The sequence below is a fragment of the Podarcis tiliguerta genome (genome assembly GCF_965153285.1).
Source record: "Podarcis tiliguerta genome assembly, chromosome: 5".
Lineage (NCBI taxonomy): Eukaryota > Metazoa > Chordata > Lepidosauria > Squamata > Lacertidae > Podarcis > Podarcis tiliguerta.
In genome coordinates this window covers 50,352,043-50,375,837 of record NC_139538.1, presented here as the reverse complement: position 1 = coordinate 50,375,837, position 23,795 = coordinate 50,352,043, and the positions used below count along the sequence as shown (strand labels likewise).

The 23,795-nt window shown below is 43.8% G+C and overlaps 2 protein-coding genes across 2 annotated transcripts in view; one reads left to right on the top strand and one right to left on the bottom strand.

Annotated features, from left to right (window-relative positions):
* LOC310677915 (uncharacterized protein) overlaps window positions 1–23,795 on the top strand; it is a 116,461-nt gene that overhangs the window by 33,561 nt on the left and 59,105 nt on the right. The window contains exon 3 of the mRNA XM_083441141.1: window positions 2,694–2,775. The gene's annotated coding sequence lies outside the window, so the exon portion shown is untranslated. The remainder of the gene's footprint in view (window positions 1–2,693; window positions 2,776–23,795) is intronic.
* The window catches only part of CCDC172 (coiled-coil domain containing 172), a 53,355-nt gene that overhangs the window by 1,831 nt on the left and 27,729 nt on the right, over window positions 1–23,795 (bottom strand). The window lies entirely within an intron of this gene.

Sequence of the window (23,795 nt, the reverse complement as noted above, 5' to 3'; positions counted from 1 at the left end):
CCGGAAGCTGTACGCCGGCTCCCTTGGCCAATAAAGCGAGATTAGCGCCGCAACCCCAGAGCCGGTCACGTCTGGACCTAATGGTCAGGGGTCCCGTTACCTTTATGATATTGTTATGGGTTTGCAGAGATCACCACTAAAATTCCTGGGTGCCAAGTTCTCCCCATAATTTCTGAAATTGTAACCTGAGGTACCACTGTACTAGACGCTTCAGATTTCCCATTTTCAGGTTGCACACCACGCCGAACTTGGAAGTACTGGAATGGGTTACTTCCAGGTTTTGGTGCTCACGCATGCGCAGAAGCACTAAATCACACTTTGAGCATGCACAGAAGCACCAAATCGTGACCCACGCATGTGCAGATGCGGCGCTGTGGGTTGCGAACACTGCGGGTTGCGAACATGCCTCCCGCACGGATCACATTCGCAACCCGAGGTTCCATTGTAAATGCGGGGCTTGAAGTCAAGGCAGCTTCCTCAGGAGCTGGTTTAGAGAGGTGCTATCTAAGAAAGCCTCTCCTCCTACCAGAAGGGAGGAGTTGTGAGCGGGAGCATCAGTTTCCCGGCTGCCGCACCACACCCATCAGCCCGCCAATAGGGCTGGCTTGGGGGCGGGGTTTAGCCACATTCAAGCAGCCGCAGCAGCACCCTGCCCTCATGCTGCTGCCTGGAGTCGTCTGATCACCCGCCCACCCTCCCTTTAGGTCATATTTATGCTTTTGACCTTGCTATGGACTTTGGTTGGTTGCCCTGGTTGCCCAGGGGGCCTGGTAGCAATTTTTATCCATTTGGCAAACTGGCAAATTGGTTTTTCACCTACCTCGTAGCAAATCGTCACAACTTTTCGGATATTGGCAGTTAGGCATTGGAATATCTGTTGTGTGTTGAAGGGCAGGTTGTGGCCATCACCTACCCCTCCCTTTGTTGGGTATTCTGTTAAAGGAATCCAGCAGTCATGGATCCTGTCCGATGCCCTGCTAGTGGCTAAGGCCATGGCATGATCTCCGGAGACATCAGGGGTAGCTTCCAGTTGTATTTGCATCAACAAGCTCCTACCACTGGTTGTTAACCTTCGGATAACTCCCTGCTGAGTAGGGTGGAGTCATATATAGATTGTTTGATCCATTGCCTAAGCCAATACCACTCACATGCTGTAACCAATAAAGTTGTGGCCTCCTTTAGCCCATTAACCTAAAATACGTGTGTCCTTGTGTCTTATTTATCCCTATGCGGGTGGTGGGTCCTCGACTCACAACAAAGGCAAGTGATAGCAGAGCCATTACCCTGACAAAAGGTGAGACAAGAAAGGGGAGGCTACCAGGGGACATGATGTCTCCACAGGAAAAAGTGCCCTTTGTAGGAGTCTTTTGAAATGGAGGTCACAGAGAGATGGTGGGATGCTGGAAACAGAACAGGATGAGGGGTTTTTTCTGCAAAGACTTCTTAGAATAAGTAGGAGGAAGTAGGCAGAACTCCATGCAGTGCTGGCTGGAGATGGCTGCACTGAGAGACTGGGAGCCATGACTGCCTTGCACTTAAGTTTGCTGAAGCTATGAGAGGACCAATGAGACCAATACATTATACCTCTTGGGGTATAATGTATAATGAGCATCTGGAACCCCTGGAATCTCATACAGTTGCTCAGTGGAGATTGAGGTGCTGTGTAACAATATGATACAGAAGATCCCTGGTGAAGGAATGAGAAATTGGCTAAGTGGTCACTGCCCACCCTTACAAGGGGGCCCAACGCAGCTGGAGGTTGGCAGTGTCAGCTATCTCCTGCTGGAAGATGGCAGCCTTCCTGGACCCACTACGGCGGAACTATGCAGAAACAGCCATCCACACTGGAATCCCCAGTTAGCAGATAATAGTGAAGAAAGTTGAGTGAGGATCATACAATATAATATGAATAAGAATACTTACTTGACATCTGGCAAGTGGAAGGGGGAGATGATGTTCATATTTTTCTTTGTATGGAGGTTATTGTGTTTCATTTATGTGTAGTATTGTAATTTGAAATTACTGGTTTGCTTGGGGCATTATATGACATCCATCCAGTCTAGGAGAGTGTGGGTGGCGGAGGTTACATCTCCTGTCTCACAGCTGATAGATAGTAAACAACTGTATGAATGTCCTAAGTGCCATTTAAAATACCCAGGGCTGGCCTCACCATTAGACAAAGTGGAGTGTCTTCCTCAGGCAGCAGACACTGGGGAGCAGTGAGTGATACTAAGATGTTGTGGTACAGAGCTATGTGTACTACATGTGGGCTGTCCTAAGTTTACCTCACACTGCCCACAGATATGGTGGAGAATGCTTTCGTCAGTCTTGAAGGAAGACTCAGCTGCCAGTCTGACTGGCTTCTGTATGTGGAACTGGGAGGGGATGCCATCTTGCCTTTCACCTTGGGTCAGCCCTAAAACTTACAAACATCTGATGCATATGGTCTCCTAAGGTTTTGCAACTGTTCCCATGGTTAATGAGGCCTTTGCTTCTTTGCAGTACTTTGTAATCCTCAGGATGTCACTCACGCCCTTCTGATTGTCATGCAGATAGAAACCTAATAACCTCACCCATGCAACACTGATATGACAACAGTCACAGTATGGGGCTCCTTGTTAAACGCATCATCTGCCTTGCTAGGGATACCTGTTTCGACCAACAGATAATTAAGTCTTATCATTTTCATCAAGGGAGAAATGAACCTGGGGAATGAGAAATAAGTACAGTGCACAAAATAACTACAAACAAGCACAACTCATCTGCCCCCAAAAGGTAAGGCTCCATCCATCTAGAGAAGGGTCACAGAAGCCTACCATTTCTAAAATGGCAACAAACTCAAGACGAATGCATATTTCTCTCGAGTGTGTGGCTGCTGTTTTAATTCCTGTCCAGCCATTGTGCCTTTGATGGAATGCTCAAATGACCATTTCATAGTGTATATGAATGCCATTTCAACACGTAACCCCACCCCTCAGATCACTCAACTTGTCACAGAGAGTTCAGGTAGCCAGGCGTGTACAATGAGCTCAGACACAAAATGTCAGTCAGGGCTTATAAAACTTTATTTGCATTTTGAGTGTGGCAGCTCTTTCATAAATGGATGAGTTACCGCCTTCGGGTTCATTAGCCCCACAATTATCTTTCAGGCAGTTTCACCTGAAGTACTCTCTTCCTCAGTGTATTGTAGATTTTGCCTTGTAAAGAGCTGAATTCAAAACATGTAGAATGCTTACTGACTAAACAAACAAACAAACAAACAAACAAACAAACACTGTGGCTTTATTCTTCTGTGGCGTTCATTGCAATAAAACATGTGCCACACTGAGGGACAGGCAGTTGAATTAATTCCCTGTGATTTGGCTTATATTTAAAGTTTAACAAAAGTGTTGCTAAAGTAAAAGTAGGGCCCAGAACTGAAACAGGGGCATGTCGCAGACCCTGCTTTTGTTCCCTGGTCTCCCTGCTTGAGTGAACCGTTTCTGATGGCAAGGAGCTGTTTCAGTATGTAAGCAAGTACAGACTTTCCCCTATGTCTGCTCTGAAGAGCTGTCATTTCTCAGGATTATCTTTAAGGTACTTAGGGAAATGGAGACTTTATGCAGCTGTGCAATTTCAAATAGTACACATATCTGTAAACTCCTGGTGGATGTATGGTGGGGGAGACGCCAGGGATTTTTTTTTCAGCTGGAACTTGCCAGGCAGTTCTGGGAACTCAACTGGGTGACATTGCCATTACAGTGGTACCTCGGGTTAAGTACTTAATTCGTTCCGGAGGTCCGTACTTAACCTGAAACTGTTCTTAACCTGAAGCACCACTTTAGCTAATGGGGCCTCCCGCTGCTGCCGCGCCGCCAGAGCACAATTTCTATTCTCATCCTGAAGCAAAGTTCTTAACCTGAAGCACTATTTCAGGGTTAGCGGAGTCTGTAACCTGAAGCGTATGTAACCTGAAGCGTATGTAACCTGAGGTACCACTGTATAAGAGAACAACGGAGGGGTTCATGGTGAGTTCTGGCACCTTTTTTCTAGAAAAAATGCACTGGGGAGGGGGGAAACATGGCCCACTACAGCTCCATGATATCCTTTCTAGTATTTATAGTTATGCCTTTCCCTGTCAAACATTATGAAGCATTCCTTCATCTAGTATACAGAGATACACAATGGAGAAACAGAAAAACAGGTGTCTATTGCATACACATAGTCTAAGCCAAGCCTCAGATATCACAAATGCATTAGCTAAAAATGTGGGGTCTTTTGGAGCTGTTCTAATATTAATGGACATGCAATCCGTATGAGAAATGGGCATGCAATCTGTATGAGGAGACAGCCTGAAATGATTACTTGTTGAAATGAAAAACTTGCATTTTACTAGTTTATAAATGAAATACTTGGAGAAGGGCCCCTCTAGTGGTGAAAGTGATGCATTTAACTGACAAGAATATTTTTGTAAAAACCTACAATAGCAAAACAACAAAAATCCCAGCGGCGTAGCTATCCGCTTGGGTGTCCAGTGTGGCGCATCTGCTGCGCAAAAGGGGGGGTGAGACACCCATGCAAGGCAGGGCGTGCTGGAATCTCAGTGCCCCAGCTGCATTCTGCTTTAGCGCCCTGCAAGCCCGTGTTGCTTTTTCAAGCAGCACAGAGACTGAGGGAGTCCGCCCGCCCCCTCAGCTGTAGAGTGGCTGAGGGGGAGGCAGCAGGCAGACACAAGCCCCACACGGCTCGAAAAAGCTTTGCGCCCCACTCCCCCCCCCCATACCCAGTGCTTTTTCTGGGGGGACACAGGGGGATGCATACCCCATAACATTTTGTGAATCCAAGTTTGGCCTCATTGAGGGGCAGTATTTGAATATGAGTAGGAAAATTAGAGTACCCTTAAACATTTTTTTTAAAGAAAAAAAGGACTGACTGCTGCTACGCCTCTGAAAAAATCTAAACCAAAAACCCTTTAAAAACCCTGCATGATTAGTAAGAATATTATGGTGGCGTAAGGTTTTGTGGTTGTTAAGGCTGGACCTTTCTCGAGCAATGGGCCATCTAAGGCCCTCTTGTTCTGAAAGTTAGAACTCTAGTGATGATGATAACAAAACATTTAAGGGAACCCATTTTTTGAAGAACTGACCAATGACACTTATAAAGGAAAAATAGTTTATTCTGCATTCTCAGTTACAGCTGGCAAAATGTGTGTTTCATGCAAAGTGCAATTTTTTCCTAAATTTCAGCGTAGTCAAAACACAAAATTTCAGCCTGATCAAAATGCAAAATACAAGATCTAGAAATAAAAACAACAACTATTGAGTTAATATTTTTCAGGATAAATAAATGGTCCCCCCCTTTAAAAAAAAATTCGAAAGTATACTTCAATAAAATGGAAAACTTGTCTTCTCCCTTTCATCAACTCGTCTTAAGACCTTCAGGTTGCACTGGTAGTGCTATTAGAGAGAATGATAAACGCTGTACCCAAAATGCAAAATCATGCTTTTAGTCCTTGGGCTACAATCACAAAAGGCAATTCAACTTCAATCTTCACACAGATTAGTGGTTTAATGTTCTATTAAACCTAAAGAAGCTACACCATATGGAATTATCTCCATGTATTTAAATATAATTGCCTGTAGGCAGATGATGTTAATCTCATAAGCACAGCATATTCTTTTTAAAGACTCTATGCATTTATGCAAAGACATTTCATCCATTGTGATTCATGTGCAGTACAAAAAAACTTGCCCACATCAGAGGTTAGGAAGCCTGTAGAGTCAAGATTTGCTGGGGTGCATTAAGATAATCCTAAATAATACAATTAATGCCTTAATAAAGGTAAAGGTAAAGGTACCCCTGCCCGTACGGGCCAGTCTTGCCAGACTCTAGGGTTGTGCGCTCATCTCACTCTATAGGCCGGGAGCCAGCGCTGTCCGCAGACACTTCCGGGTCATGTGGCCAGCATGACTAAGCCGCTTCTGGCGAGCCAGCGCAGCACACGGAACGCCGTTTACCTTCCCGCTGGTAAGCGGGCCCTATTTATCTACTTGCACCCGAAGGTGCTTTCGAACTGCTAGGTTGGCAGGCACTGGGACCGAACGACGGGAGCGTACCCCGCCACGGGGATTCGAACCGCCGACCTTTCGATCAGCAAGTCCTAGACGCTGAGGCTTTAACCCACAGCGCCATCCGCGTCCCTTAATGCCTTAATACAGTATCACAAATCTGGTACCCCAAAGGTATTCCAAAATGTACACAGAGTCCCCAGCAGACTGCATTCATTTGAAGAGCTTTATATGCACAGAGCTGCCCTATCCACTGAAATGTATACAGCAGCTGCCTTGTACAGTGGTACCTCGGGTTAAGAACTTAATTCGTTCTGGAGGTCTGTTCTTAACCTGAAACTGTTCTTAACCTGAAGCACCACTTTAGCTAATGGGGCCTCCCGCTCCCGCTGCTGCACAATTTCTGTTCTCATCCTGAAGCAATGTTCTTAACCTGAGGTACTATTTCTGGGTTAGCAGAGTCTGTAACCTGAAGCTTATGTAACCTGAAGCGTATGTAACCCGAGGTACCACTGTATAAGGCCTCTTTATGTCTATACACAGTACTGGTAAAACAATGGTTAGATTCAAATGCACAAAGATGAGCCACAGTGAGTCTTGCCTTAAGTTCACAGACCCTACTCTCTCCTCCTACAACAAGGCCATGAAGACCATTATGTTACTTCTTCCATTTTAGATAAACCATAACTTCCTCACTGGGAGGAATTACCTAGGTGAGCTCTAAGAGGCAACGGGGTGGCAAGAGGTCTACATGACTATCAGACTTTGAAAAGCTAGAATCACTGGATGAAGTTCATCAGTTTTGTTGAGTTAATTAAACTAAATAGTTTTAATAGGATTTTGAAGGAATGTGCAATTAATTGTTAGTGTTTTGAATTTGAATTTCTTATCTTCCTTAGTGAGTTGTGCAAACCACTATTCTGAATAATGCTTTTTATTGTGTAGGGGGGACTGGGGGTGAGTGTATGGAACCATGCAGGCAGTTTGCCAAAAGTTTGTTGCTGAGTTATGTATGTTGATATCCTGCAGAGCTGCTGCCAATCAGTGTAGACAATATTGAGTGAGATGGATCAATGGTCTGACTCAATATAAGGCAGTTGCTATGTTCCTGTCTGTGAGAAGAAAAATCTGCTTGCTTATTAGCACCAAATAAACTCAAGTACTCCTAAATTCCAAAGAAAACTTAACATTCTGAAACACAACTATATTCACACTTGCCACAACAATGGGCAACTGTTTTAATTAATAATTAAGACTGCAACCCAAACACAGATACCCAGGAATAAGTCCTACTGAGCATAAGTACTTCTGAGTAAAAATGCAGAGGCTAGTGCTACAAACATATTTGTACCCTGCCTAATGAGCAATGCTCCAAAAACAAACAGGCCCAGTGCCATATACCTGTCACTGTTATCTATGCATAAGGCCTGCAGAGAGCAATCCCATGAAACAAAGGTTGTGCCAGTACCCACCATTCCCAAGCAGTCCGCCATTTTTAGTCTTGCCTTTAGTTATTAGGTTTGTCTCCGATCTCTCTCTCTCTCATGTGAGCACAAGGTTCCACACTTCCATCAAATCTCACTGATCTGTATTAATATATTTTAAAGGATACACTCAACAGGTCCAGACCAGCTTCCACAAGACTCAACCCACATAAATAACTACACTGTTAATCATAATTATGACATTCAAAGCACACAGGTGCGCAGGTTGTTTTCCTTATTAATTATAATGCACTCCTCAAAATATGAATTGAATTTGTTCATCACAGCCCAATCTTTTCCACAGATTTCTCCAGCAATCATTTCCCTGGAGGATGAGGACCTAGTTTCAGACGAGCTGACTTACTCTGCAGAACAGGGATGAGGAACCTATAGCCCTACAACTGCTGTTGGACTCCAGCTATCATCATGCCTGACCATTGGCCATGATAGCTAGGGCTGAGTGGAGTTGTAGTCCAACAACATCTGGAAAACCACACTTCCCAACCTCTGCTCCAAAACAGCCTTCCCCAACCTCCTGCTGTCCAGATGTTTTGTCCAGCTTTTCTCAATCTGCTACAGTTCCTATTGTCTCTTATCAGTCAGTGGCCATGTTAGCTGGGGTTGATGGAAACTGTAGTCCAAAACAGCTGGAAGTCACAAAGCTAGTTTTCAAACAGTTGGGGGGGGGGGGGAGCCCTCAGTGTAATCAACAAGATCTATCCCACCCACCTCCTCCCACTTTTGCCCTAATCTCTCTCCCTCTCCTCCGTCTTACCCCTTCTTTAAATATTTCTGAAGGGGAGAATTGTCTTAAAAAGTAACGTTTCCATTTCCCCCATTTGCCCTGGCTGCACATGAAGGTTTCAAGACCCTGCATACCACTCACCCCACTGTAGAGTAAATATTACAACTCTATAAGCATCTCAGTAAGAGAAAGCTCCTTGAACTCCATGAGGCTTATTTCTCCAAGTAGACATGTACGTGGACTGCACTGTAACTCAGGAAGCAGCACTACAAGGCACAGAAGGCAACTATACAAAAACAGAGGGAGTACTTGCCTATGGCGAGGGAGAGGCATATTTGACAACCAGCTGCCTGCCTGTAATCAAGTTCTGATTTGTATCTTCAAAGTCGTTGATAACGTGTTGTGTACACAAAGAGCAACAACATGGGCACAGGGAAACTATAGCAGGATCTCCTTGCCCACAGTGCACCAAATCATCTGAATAGTAGATGCTGGGAATCGTGGGGGTGGGTGGGTAGAGCACTGTTGCACTTACATCCATCTTGCAGACTTCCTGTGAGCACCTGAGTCACCAGGGTTGAAACTGGGCTTTATTTCACCCGGGTCAAAGACCCAGTTTGGCAGCCCTCCCCCAAATGCATTTGTGTACACACACAGAGAGCCGGGGCTGGAAGCCTCAATGGCACCCCTCTAGAGGCATCACCTGGGGCAAAAAACTTGACTAGCCCCCCCCCCCCCGCCACTATGATTCTGTGAGTAGCCACTCTGAGCACAGGATGCTGGACTCAATGGGCCATTAGCCCATCCAGCAAGATCACCTTATGCTCTTATCTAAAAGAGGAGAGAAACTTACTATAAAAACTCAATATGCATTGGTTTTATTCTATTGCCCTTAAGATGTCAGTTGCCAAAGCCTCTGGACCCATTGTTAGGGGACATTCGGCACAGAAACATGTGTGTATACCTTTAAGAAGTTTCTGGGATTAATTGGCTGCAGCTGGCCGTGACTATAAAAGGGGAAAAGCTGAGTTTTGTAGCCTGCCTGCAGGAATAACACCCACCAGAGGTTGTGTTTATTATTTAGTAATAAAGTCTTCGTTTCAGTTTTGGGTTTTTACACCTATGTCTCCTGGAGTCACTCTGTCCTCTGCCACCAGCTGGAAATCCCCCTCCAATACCCATTGCCCTACAGACGAGACTTTCATACTGCATGGGCACTTACACAAGAGTTGGGGAGAGATTTGGATCAATTCCTCTTTCAGTGGGGACATACCCTAATTTGCACCTCCTGAAAAAAGGGAAAACTTGAACACAGTTATCCTGCATTGCAGGGAGAGGACTAGATGACACTTGGGAATCCCTTCCAGCCCTACAATTCTATGAGCTTCCAAAAATTCATGATTCACATTTCTCTGAATTTTGTAGTGTAATCCACCAGGGAAATATGTGTACAAAAAGGGGGGAGTGTCCATAAAAATAAATGAAAACAACATACAAAAATGCAGGAATAGAGATGAGCTACGCAAACTGCAGAATACGGAGCGGAGCTGAATGTTCAGTGAGAACATTTTTGCTACCCCCAAAAAAACCCCACAAATATTTAGGTAAGATGAGAACCCCTCTCCCTCTCCTCCCGCCTCCAAAAGCCTACTGTTTACATGGTGGTTCTCTGCTGTTGGCTTCTCCAATTGCCTGTAGATGTGGTACTGCAACATCAGTGAAGGCCAATAAGGTTGTGAAGAGCTTATTCTGGAGATCCATCACTGCCTGAATGCCCTAGATTTGGGAAGTCATAGTGTAGGAGAACTAGGTTGGGCGAGGAGTGGTATGTGAATGTTCTTGATTGATTGAAGCACCCCCACCCTAAGCAACAAAAAGGAAATAATGTTTTGGGGAGTGTTCCCCAACATTTTTGTACCCCTTTGTGCCCATAAATTTTTTGAAATTGGGGGACCATTTTTAGGCAGCTGTACCAAAATCAGAGACACCAGTTCAGAAACTTTCTACCTATTAGGTCTTCTCAGAGTTGAGCAATCTTCCCGGTCAGAATTTGCAAAGCTCTTACATTTTGCTAATGCAGAAAATTCTCTCTAGATACATGTCTGTACTGCCACCTGGTGGGTCTTATGCCACACTGCAGTTTATAGTATCTTCAGTAAAGTGCTAACATTAAAAAATATTGGCAAATTATATCTGAAAAGTGGAGAATTGTGGGAAGTCCAATTTAGGGACACACATACACACAGGTGTTTCAGACAACATATGATGAGTCTTCAGAACTATTTGTTGTTGTTTAATCGTTTAGTCGTGTCCGACTCTTTGTGACCCCATGGACCAGAGCACGCCAGGCACCCCTGTCTTCCACTGCCTCCCGCAGTTTGGTCAAACTTCAGAACTATACATAGATTCAATTATAACATTAGGTCTTGCTTGTTTTTGTTTTTGAAATGGCATTCAATTATGTTATTGGTTTTAAAATGTCAAAGCTTTTGGGTCATCTCGAGTTATTGTTTGACACTTGATACGTCACTTAAAAACAGGACAAAAGAGGAAACAGATTTGTATAAAATGTACATATGCTAATACATGTGTATAGATACACATTTACTATAATTTAAATATTTACCTATTTATTACTTATAAGATTATTTCTAAACTGCCAACTCTTAAAAAAATCATTTCAGTGTACAATAAAAGCAATACAAATAGAAATACATCTCACCATCATGGGGGAAACTGTAACTTTGGTGACTTGTGTGCCTGCCTATTCAGTTTGCTTTCCAGGTGCTCACTGATGATGGGCAACCTCAGAGTCTCTCCCACTCTCCCTTTTTAGGGTTCTTCATCATTAAGTTGGACAGGGATTGGACAAATAGAAGACTCTGTAAAGTAGGACATATGGCCACCCATATCCCGTGAGTTTTGAAAAGGTCTTCACTGTGTGAGGAAACCTTGCCTAATACCAAGAAGCATCAGGAGTCTGAGCTTCAGTAGTTGTGTTTATCCATGAGCATCATAAGCAGCTCAGCACAGCAGCGAGGACTTGTTCCACAGGCAAGATTCCGGTTCTAACAAGTTCTTTGGAGGGAACCACATGTAGGGAAGGGAGTTTGTATTGAACAGTCTGTAAAATGAGACCGGTCTCACTCGCTACACTGCCCTCCACGACCTTTCACAGATCATAGATACTTTTGCATATATATATTTGAAGGGCATCATGTTGTGGCCTCTTTTCATCAGTGGAATACACATCAACAGAAATACAGTTGCCACCTGCATCAGTGTGCCTTCCTCTCCTCAACAACCATTATCTAGGGGTGGAAGAAGTTTGAGATACTGCAGCATAATTTTAGTCCTACTGGTATAGATATATAGACTATAGATTGTAGATAATATAGATATATAACCTGGAAAGGGCTTGGTCTTCCAGCCACGGTGCTTAGTCCCCTCTAGTTAGCTATTGATTTTCAACCATGCATGATCTTCCGGAGAACATGAGGGAAGTGGGACAAGTGAAGAGCAGGTGGGTGCTTTATGCTCTGGAGAAATCTTAGCAGTCTAACTGTGGGGGGAGGGGGGATTACAGCCTTAGCTCTGATCTCCACTAATGCTCAACATATTTTGCCACCCTTTCCATGCCTAGAGCCATCACCACCTGATTCCACTGCTGTGTTTCTTCTATTTCTTGGTACTGTACTAGGAGAGGATTCCAATGCCTGTGGATAGGAGCCGTAAAGCACCCTATGCTGTTGTGATCAATTGCTGGAAGGAACATGGCAGCAAGGTTGGATGGTACAGCTGGTTTGACAAGGCCAAGACAGCTGAGACTGAGATTTGCACACGCAAATATCCACATAATGCACACACTGAATTACATTTTGCATCTGACTTTATATTCTGCTTTTCCCCACTAGGTGGACTCATGTCAGCTCACAGTATCTTTTAAAAACGCATTAACAGTGTGCAAAGAAATATAAGTACTGTATTTTTCTGTGTGTAACATGCCCCCGTGTATAAGACGACCCCAATTTGGGACCCCAAATTTAGGAAATGGGGGAACATTGCCCAGAGTTGTTAAGCTTTTTTTGGGAGGGGGGATGCAGCCAACCACCAACAGGCCTTGACGCAGCCACCAATCACCTGCCCAACAATAAAGAAATAACAATAAGGTGGGGAATTCTAATAATAAGTAAGAACTAAGGTAAAAAGGTCCCATTCTAAGTTTCTATGTCTCTCAAGCCCTTTGCAGCTAGGTGTTACTTGGCAAAGAGTTCTAATTTAGGGGATAGAAGATTAAATAAAATAATCCTTCTCATATCCTATTGAAGGGGGGGAGTAATTAATTTACCTAAGGATAAAATGAATAAATCCTAAAAGCTTCTACTTTGTTATCCAAGGGTAAATTGCTGCAGAATAGTAAACAGTCCTATGTATTGAATGCATGTTGTAATGTATCAGAAAGGATTATCCACACACCACACCCCTTGCCAGTGAAGCATTCAGAAATGACACTCTTCACTCAACAAGTTTGTATGTCTGCCAGAGATAAGAAAATTGGCAGCCTCCTGTAGGCATGAGTCAGTACTATTATGTTTCCAATTAAATAGTGTCATTTAGACTTTGATTGCTAAGTATCACATTTAGTTTAGTGCGTAACTTGCAGGAGGTTGGTTTTCAGTTCTGTTTTCCTATCCCTGAGGGGTGGATTTATGTAGAAAGTCCTTTGACAAATTACATTTTTAGCCTGTTCTGTTTGCACTTCCATTCTGTCAAAGCTTTATCATTCACAAGCCCTGGGATAGTTTAGTGTGCAAAATCTCACTTGTAAGTGTAATGTATAAAGTTGTGTATGAGTCCTGCTCACATATATTTAACTTCAGATCACACTGTCTCCTGGGGTTTATAGTCCCTAAGCTGCAAAAACCCTTTCTTGTTCTCTTACATGCATATTTTCCCCAAGACAATGCAGATTTGATGACATTACAGCAGATGACTTGGCATTAAAATGGTGATAATATCAGGAGAATTGCATTTGGGACATGTAAAATGTGGTGATATGTAATAGCAGTGAATGTAAATGCAGCATTTACATTAATTCTGACCCTCTCATCCTTTTCTGTGTTGTTGGACATCAAGGTGTTGTTGGACAGTTACTGGAAGAAGCGGATGGTGGAGGGGGAATTCACCTGACTTCCAGTCACCTGCTTTGCTGCTGCTGCATACCCTGGCAGAGAGGGAGAGGGGCAAGGCAGTGGTGAGGTCAGCATGGCGGAAATGCATTGGCAGGGCTGATTTGGTGCTCCTGCTGGTGCATTTGCACCATGCTGGCTGTGCTAGTGCTCCCCCCCCCCCCACTTACCATCCTTGTATTGGAGGTTTGTTGGTGGCTGCCACCCTACTCTGCCACTCACTTTTGACAATTGTATCAGCTAATGGGTTAGGTTACCTCTAATCATGTAAGTCGGGTATTCAGAACCTCAGGCCTAGAGGCCAAATGCAGCTATCCCTCTCTATCTGGCCCCCAAAGCTCTCTTCAGAACATACCCACTTGACAGCTACACACCCTCTCCCCAGGTCACAACCCTCACTGGTTTTGTTCTCCAACCTCCTCAAGAGTTTTGCTGGGCTGGGCTATGGCCTTGAACTCTGATAATACTTGCCTGGATGTATTGCAGGCAAGGTCTATACCTTGCAGAGAGGTATAGGAGTGTGCAGAAACTATCCTACTGTAAGAAGGTGAGTGTTCCACCCAGTTTTGTCTCTGCCCCCACCCACTCCTGGCACACAGCCCCCAGAATGTTCCCCAGAATAGAATGCAGCCCTGAGGCTGAAGAAGGTTGCCTACTTCTGATGGTAAGCTTATGGACAAAGGGTTCAGCGATTTATGTTGTGGGTATAACCTCCCTTTTATATGAGAATTCTAGCCATGGCCCAGAAGGGTGGAAGCATCAGAGCAGTGTTTCCCAAACTTGGGTCTCCAGCTGTTTTTGGACTACAACTCCCATCAACCCTAGCTAGCAGGACTAGTGGTCAGGGATCATGGGAACTGTAGTCCAAAAACAGTTTGGGAAACACTGTATTAGACTTCCCTTAAAGGTAAAGGGACCCCTGACCATTAGGTCCAGTCGTGACTGACTCTGGGGTTGCGAAGCTCATCTCGCTTTATTTGCTGAGGGAGCCGGCGTACAGCTTCCGGGTCATGTGGCCAGCATTACTAAGCCACTTCTGGCAAACCAGAGCAGCGCATGGAAACGCCGTTTACCTTCCCGCCGGAGCAGTACCTATTTATCTACTTGCCCTTTGACGTGCTTTCGAACTGCTAGGTTGGCAGGAGCAGGAACCGAGCAACGGGAGCCCACCCGTTTCGAGGATTCAAACCGCCAACCTTCTGATCGGCTCTGTGGTTTAACCCACAGTGCCACCCGTGTCCCTTATATAGTGGCAAACATTCTGAAGCAGAGTGTTGCACATCTACAAGGAAATGCAAGTGGTTTCCACGTCATTGCTCCTAATATATACTTAAGGTGAAATTGGGTGCCCTAGCTTGACACAGTTGTTGCTCCCTTCATAAAAGTTTGCAATGTATTAGTAGGAACTGACTGACAGCTGCTGAATAGGTTTAGCTAATAACAAGAACAAGCAGGGACAGATGCAACAGTCATGCCTTCTGTCAAAGAGCATTAATTTCAGCCTTAGTAGCAAAGACAAGTTGCTTGTCAATTTCCATCAGAGACCCCAGACAGTACACCTACATATACTTATTCTAAGTGTTCTCTGTCATTAGGGAAAGTGAGGCATTTCATTTGGGATGCAGAGAGTGCTGGAGCTGAGGTTCACTCAATATCTTGAATGCTATGATAAATTTATATCCCTTTAGATGGAGATTACGCTAACAGCATTGTGCTGCTGCTTATCTTGAAGTATATGTCATCCATCTTGACTGATTACACGGACAGTACATTGCTGACACTTTAAGATGGTAACGTTCTGCAAGCTGACAGCAAAACGTTATCTCTCAACTTCTCCACAGTACTCCTACCTCAGTTAGAGAGAGAGAGAAAATCACACTGAATGCACTATGGGCAGAGTGATGCACCCTAAGGTCATTGATCTGGACAAACCTAAAGGGAGGACGGAATGCGACTGCAATAACTAGGGCTTCCCATTTCCTTTCCAAGCAATCTATCAGAAGCAGTGGCTAAGACCTTTTGAATCTATTGGGGTTTACTAGCTGCAGTCCTATGTATACTTAGCTGGGAATAACCCCCCCATTAATTCAGTGTGGTTTACTTTTGAGTGGACATATATAGGATTGCACTGTGAGCTGTGCATTATAACCAGTCTGGTTCAGATCTTGCCTCTGCTATGACTTGCTAGATGGCTTTAGGCCAGGCAGCCTCTCAGCCTCAGATCACAATTTGGGGGTGGTAATACCAATCAGCTTTACCAGGTGTTGTGACGATTACAAGAGCCATGCTGCAGCAGCAAAAACAACAAAGCTCTGGTTTGTGGCAACAAACAGACACAGCTACATCTTTATAAGATAATGTGTATGAGCCCTTTGGACATGTTTGGGGAACTTTTTAAGCTGATGAGAATTCCCCTCCCAAAGCAAGTAACCATTTTGGTGAATCTATTTTGGGTGGCAGTCAGGGGTACAATAGGGAGTGAAAGAGTGAAACTCCCCCTCTCCACCAGCTGCAAGCAGGGCTGTAGCTGGGGGGGGGGGGTGAGTTGGGCCCCCACCAGGGGCGCAGGCAGGAGGTTGCAAAACCCACTAAAAATATGTCCATAAATATGTCTATAAATAAAAATATTGATTATTTCCTCATAAGAAAAGGTTTTAAATAGAGGGTGAATTGAAGGGGGGCATTGGAAGGAGAGGTGGAAAGAACGGCTAATTTGTCAGTGGCTAGGGGGCTCAATCTGGACAGTTCTGCCATGGCTCTCACTGCAAGTCCAGTAATCATCATTCTCCCTCCAGTGGTTGTTCTTGCATTTTTGCAAATAAGCATTACAAATGCAAATCTACATTTGCCCTTAGCCAAACTTGCATTGATGCAGGGATTTGGGGTAGTGGCTTATGAGCTTCCCCGAGGTGATAGGATGATTCTGCTGAGAACTCCTACTTGCTGCTACATTGCCTTTTGAGATTCATCCCCAACTAATGTGTTTTCTTCTTTGTTCTGGAAACCTTCAGCACAATCCTATACATCTCTCCTTAGAAGTAAGTCCAACTGAGTTCAATGTGGTTTACTCCCAGATAAGTGGGTATAGGATTGCAGCCTTAGAAAACATAAAACATATCAACTATTAGACATAAACCACAGAGTCATTTTATTTCATCAGCAAGACCGTCTTCAGTAAATGGTTCAATTATTTTTACTGAGTAGTGTTGCTCAGCGCAATCTTGAATAAAGCACTTGAATACAATTGCAACTTTTTGTTGTTGTATAGAATATAACTTCTGGTTTCAAATTCATCCTTTGCTTCTGTCAGTTTCCTAGGAGCTTTGGATGCCTGCCTTCTGTTTTATTGTTTCTTTGCCTGTTGCCTTTTACTACCGTAATGAGCTTTCATGGATAAGTGGATTCTTGAAGGGAGGGGGTTAAACAATGAAGCTTTGAATTGCTTCCATCTCTTTCAGGATAGTTTGCACCACAATTTAGTCTCAAAACTGTTGTTGGCCTACTTTTAAGAAAGCTTTTTTATATCTTAAGCCAGAGGAAGCTGCAGCATCCTTTCATGAACTTTGTTTATTATCTTTCCTATAGCGCAAGAGATGGGTGACATGCAGCCCATGGCCTCATTTCATATGGGTGGCAAGAAGGGGTGAAGGGGGGTTGAGAGAAAAGGGGGTGGACCCACCCACTGCTTGTTTTTTGACTCCAACCCTACTCACTGCTGCTCTGCAGCCCTTGGCAGATTAGCCCTAAGGAGATAAAGCCCCCAACATAAAATGTTTGCCAGCTCTGCTGTAGAAGATCAAAATGGGGAAGATATTGGGGGGGGGGGTACTGTTTCACTCATGTCCTGGTTATGGGTTTCCCATGGTGCCACTGTGTATAAAGATTGCAAGATTAGATGGGCCTTTGGCCTGATCCAGCAGGCTCTTAGGTTCTTATGTGTAACTGAATTATGATATTTTTTGTTGTGTTTCTTCTCCTGCATAGAATACATGTAGCAGATTTAGGGAAGTGCGACTGGTTTGGTTGCAGTGGGCACGGAGCCTTGAGGGTGCCACAACTATGATTTACAATGGAGTGTGAGAGGCAGAGGGGCATCAAATCTTGGTGTTGCACAGGATGCTACTGAAATTTGAGACCGCAAGATCTGCTACTGCAAGATCCACTACAGCCAATGTGGTGCCCTCCTGATGCTGTTGGACCAAATGGCCCAGCATCCCTGGCCATTGGCTGCGCTGGCTGGGGCGGATTGTAGTTGGAGTCCGACAACCTCTGGGGTGCACCATGTTGACTGCCCCTGGAATACTGAGTTCTATGGCTCTCTGCCAAAGACCCATGGTGGGGTGTGTGTGTTTAATTTTGCTTGCCATTTTGGCCTTCTTTGAAAGGAAAGGTGGGATAAATATGGGCAAAGAAAGAAATTGTCCTTTGGGAAATTAGTTACTCGCAGTGGCCAGGAAGCAAATGTCTTCGTCCTAAAGAAAGAGTATGATGAACACCAAAGGCCCATCCATTGCCCTCTTCAGAATCTCTTCTCCATCAGATGGAAATTAGCAAAGCATGAATATACACCAGCCAACATCTAAGATGAAGCTGTGGTGTTATATCTCTCAGAAAGGGGAATGGCAGCTTGATTCTACCTTTCTCTTCCTTTTCTTGCAAAATCTTAAACAGCCTGTCTTAAAATAATTTTAAAATAAAACATCATATAAAAATGCAAACCTGCAAATATACTATTTTTTGTTGCCAACACATTATAGATCAGAGTTAGAATCATAGACTTGGAAGGGACCACGAGGGTCATCTAGTTCAACCCCCTGCAATGCAGGAATCTTTTGCTCAACATGGGGCTCAAACCCATGATCCTGAGATTAAGAGTCTCATGCTCTACCAACTGAGCTATCCCAGCTGCACCTCCTCCCATCCCTTAAAAAACAGGACATAGAACGGGGTAGTTTTAGACCCAGATGCCCAAGTATCATCAGTAGCCTGAAGCACCTTTTACCAGCAGAGACTAGTACATCAGCTACAGCCTTTCCTTAACAGAAATAACTTGGATATAATGATGATGGATATTCTAGTAACATCTAAAATTGACTGGTGTAACATAGAGCTGCCTTTGAAGATGGTTTGGAAATATCAGTTGGTTCAGAATATGGCTGGTTCAGAGTATCCTGGTCTTGTTTCTCGTACCAGATGGAGGATACTATATTGGGGATTTAGTGTTTACATAGCAGTTCAAGCCACTAGATGGTGTAGAAGGACTCCTTTCTCTTTGACAGAGAACCATGCTTATTGAAATATTTCTGATTTCAGATGTTGCATTTAGCTAACTAAATGCAGTTGTTATCCCTGTGTTGTGCACTGTCCATATACCAACCCTCAAGGTTGTGCTGCTGTTGTGGGCATACTGTATTTTCTCAGCATTGTTGTTGTTGTTTAGTCGTTTCGGACTCTTCATAACCCCATGGACCAGAGCATGCCAGGCAGTCCTGTCTTCCATTGCCTCCTGCAGTTTGGTCAAACTCACGTTGGTAGCTTTGAGAACACTGTCCAACCATCTCGTCCTCTGTTGTCCCCTTCTCCTTGTGCCCTCCATCTTTCCCAACATCAGGGTCTTTTCCAGGGAGTCTTCTCTTCTCATGAAGTGACCAAAGTATTGGAGCCTCAGCTTCAGGATCTGTCCTTCCAGTGAGCACTCAGGGCTGATTTCCTTAAGAATGGATAGGTTTGATCTTCTTGCAGTCCATGGGACTCTCAAGAATCTCCTCCAGCACCATAATTCAAAAGCATCAATTCTTCAGTGATCAGCTTTCTTTATGGTCCAGCTCTCACTTCCATACATCACTACTGGGAAAACCATAGTTTTAACTATATGGACCCCTGTCGGCAAGGTGATGTCTCTGCTTTTTAAGATGCTGTCTAAGTTTGTCATTGCTTTTCTCCCAAGAAGCAGGTGTCTTTTAATTTTGTGACTGCTGTCACCATCTGCAGTGATCATGGAACCCAAGAAAGTAAAACCTCTCACTGCCTCCATTTCTCAGCATTGTTGTTGTTTAGTCGTTCAGTCGTGTCCGACTCTTCGTGACCCCATGGACCAGAGCACGCCAGGCATTAGGCAAGCATTAGGCAAGCTATATTTTGTAGTTGTATTTTTAAGTGCGTCCACAGAGTCTGGTTGGTTTTTTTTTTTAGAAAACACTTACAGGATTGTCATTGGCACCTATAAGATATCACATGTGATGTCAAGGGTGACAAGTGAAATAATCCAATAATGAAAAAGTGAACTGCCAAAGTAGACAATGGCCCCCAATACATTCCCAGAAGCTTGAACCACCTGTGAGTTTAACTCATCATCACAATCAACATCATTTTTCAAGGCTGGGTACTCCTCCACTGTACCAGTCTTGCTGGGAAATAGTTAGCTTGTTGGGGTTATTTTTAAGTGAATACCAGTAAAGCAACCCCTGCAAACTCTCAGGTGTCCTGACCTTACCAAGAGGATCCTCTTGGTAGTTCCACCGCCCTCAGAAGTTCAGGGTGGTGGTGGACTGAAAGAGGGCATTCTCTGTGGCAGCTACTAGGTTGTGGAATTTCCTCCCCACAGAAGTGCATCTGGCAGCTTCATTATATAGTTTGCATCATATGCTGAAAACATACCTCTTGACCTTGGACATCTGACATTTACCGGTAAGTTAGTTTTAAACTGTTTTTAATACTGAATCTCCAAATTGTTCTGACCTGAGCCCTGATGGTGAAAGGCACACAATAAATTGAATAGCAATCATAATAATGCTGCTGCTGCTGTTGTTGTTCTTGTTGTTTTAGTGCTCTGAAAGACACGCACTTTCTTTTCAGGCACAATAATGAGCATATAACATCAAATAACATCATATAACACCCCACGCTTCCATTCTTTGAAATGGGATATTATGCATTTTTAAAATGAGGACTTGTTGTTAAAAGACTGTAACGGAATAGAGGAACACAATCATTGATGGCTTGGCTGATCCCTCACAAGTATCAGCCAAAATATGAAATACGGTACTAATCTATGATACTGTAGATGCATTTTGTTCATTGTCTAAGCCAGTCTTCCCAAACATGGGGCTCTCCCAGTATTTTGGACTACAACTCCCATAAGCTATGTTGAGTTGCAGCTGGGGGAAGGCTGATCTGAGCTGATACTGAACTGAAACAGTATTACTTATCTAAAGATGGATGCACACTCTGACTTGTCTTTGAATCCTGTGTTTATGGAAGGCAATCAAAGCAGCAACATAACATATCTAGGTGGAATATGTTTGCTTCAGCCACGTTTCCCCTCTTTGAAGCTGAAGAATTACACAAAACTAACACAGGGATGACAGATGTGCATGCTTAGGACCTGTGTCACATGTTAGGACACACAAGTGGGAGGTCAGGTCCCAATGCCTTACCAGTTAGGATTCGTGGTTATGAGTGTCTCTGTACTCCAACTCAGTTTAAGTCAAGGGATATTATTTAGACATTGACACAGAACAGGTCTGGAAGCATATGAGGACAATCATAACTTTTTTGCCTTTCTTTGCTAGCCAAAGTAAACTTTCCCGACATTTTCTTCATTTGCAAAGATTTGTTTAGATGATTGATGTTCTTAATCTTTTTTTGAAATCAAATCTACTGAGTTTCATTTATGAGCATTTTTCTTTACTCAGAATATCCGGTGTATTGCTAATAATCCCATGTATCCTTAGCAATTTGGAAATGTTCTGTTCCCTAGCATTCTAATTAAAAATGACATAAGATCCATCTTTTCTTTCCTCATTATTTCAAGAATTACTCATCTTTGATTTAAGAATCATAGACGTTCATACACACACTTTGTGCAAGAATAGATTAAATGAGCCCCAGACTGTTCTATGCGTAAGACAATGGTGACTAATTTGAACATTTTCATATACAATATGTCACCATAAACTAAACTCACCCTGCATAAATGTTTCTTTTAACCATAACTGTATTTTATTCCAGTGCTGCTGAGTGATTTGTTCAGACCGTACTGATTTATATTGATCACAATTTTATATGAGAAGGCTTTATTCCACTTTGTCGTTACACTGATTTTAAACCTCCTATTCATTTTTGTTGGTATAATGCCACTTGTTCTTTTAAACTGAAACACATGCAAAATGAACACACTGTAGGAGTGTGTTCTCCTACACAGAACTGTAGGAGCTGTGAAAACCACATTTGGTTGGATAGCGTTTACTAGTAGAAAATGGGTAGTCTACTGCAAAGTCACTATTGGAAGTCCATTGTTGAGAAAATGAACAATGAAATTCCCTAGCACACTTACTGCATGCCCAGGCCCAGTAAGTACATAGTGAGGTCTGCAGGTGCCAAGTAAATACTGGGACACATGGGTTGGATTCAAATTAGAAACAGCTCTATTGATTACAGACAAAAAGGTTCGGCTTAGACATTGGGCATGTATCCAGTGATCAACCAGCCCACCTTCTGGTTGATGAATATAGATATAGGAGTTCCCCTGCAGTATGAACTGCATCCAGTGAACCCAATTGGTCAGGGAGGGGGGCCTTTGGCCTACCAGCCCCTGAGTTGGTTGTCTGGACATGAAACACTGCCCTCCAAGATCCCATGTCCCTAAGGTTGTGATGATTGCTATGAGGAAGGCAAAACCTGCAGACCCAGCCTGAACATTTTGCAGGGAAAATTACTCTCTGGCCCTGAAAACAGCAACTTATCAATATCCATAGCAAGGTCTGAAAATCAGGCTGTCACCCTTATGACAGCCATGAAACCATAGCAAGGGTGGAACAGACAGCCACGTGGGAACTTCAGTGCCAAGTACAGCAGAGCCCACATTCTGTTCCCTTTGAGCTGACCTAGATGGGTGAAGTCTTCCCCCAGGTCTGCTCCAGTGGCCCTGCCCACTAGGAACCCAGGTTGGTGCTGATTGGCCCCCAATGTCTTGCAGGATCTCCCTGACCCCAATGTGGCCACACAGGGTGGGAAACCAGTCTGCCTGTCAGGCCAAAGCTAGGAGCTAGCTCACACACACACCCTGTTATAACACTGAGCCTACAATGCCGCTTCTGGTAAGAAGGCAGGTGGGCAGGACAAATCAGCCCGAGTCATGTGGCTATGCTTCACATTGATTGCAAATTGCATGGAGAGGTACCCACCCATCTGCAAAGTATACTGCTAGGGTATCATTGGAGGTCTTACCTTCTTATCACACTGTATGACACTCATATCTTTCAGTATAAAGTTACTGCCTTAGGAAGCAGGGGTGATTATAGAGCTTAGAAATGAAATGATTAATCTGACTTAGGAAGTATCTCAGAACTTGAAATTTCTAATTGTTACTGGGACTGGTATAATTTACTGTGGGTAGAACGGTGGACAGTGTTAATAGCTCTGGCCTGCTTTTTATACCCGGGGAGTGGACCTGAGTGGAGACTGTAACACTCAGGTCCTCTGCTTAAGCCCTGCCCCCCCCAGGCAGCCATGGATTGGCTGAATTTGAACTGAGGTCCTGGCAGTGCCCAGAATACTCTGCGGTGGCCGCGAAGGAGCGGCAATGATTGTGAAAACATGGCGAGGCTCAGTGGGCATGGGGTGGCACTGTGGCAGGCCACAACCACCACTCACCACTGAATTGGGTAAGCAGCCATTCCCTTTTTTATTTTAAACAGCACATGAAGTTCAATTCCGTGGATCCTGTGGTATCCCACTATCTGTAATCTGTTTATAAATGAATGTCCACAGGCTCATTATTCCATATACAGTATTGTAATATATATCTGGAATACAAAGCTTACTCTAAAATCAAGAGTTGTACTTGTATTCTTCCTATAATGAGGTGCTCTGCGAAAGAAGATTCAGATGTGCAGCTACAAAGGAAAATGTGTTCTGCATAACTTCCCATATTGACCTTTTTGGCTCCTCTCAACATTTTGCAGTAAAAAAAAACCCCATGTTGATACCAGAGTTGGATCACTGGTATGTTTTTATATACAACTTGTTCTTCCCACCCATTTGCTCATAAACAAACTCAGCTCCAGGCCAAGTCTGCATCTGCCAGTCCTATCTGTATGCTACTGTTGTATATTTCCTCATGCTCCTTCAAACACATCACACTAGTGCCTCTTTACACTGTAGAAAAATGAAATAATGTTCCTTAGTTGTCTCTTCTATTCCCAGTGTGATTTGTGGCTGGTGAAGAAGGCAGAGAAGGTAGAATATAGTACAATAAAAACTAAACTGAAACCTAAACTGTTAGATGCCAGACTTCCCATTGTGACCTGAGCACTCCATTACGTAGCCC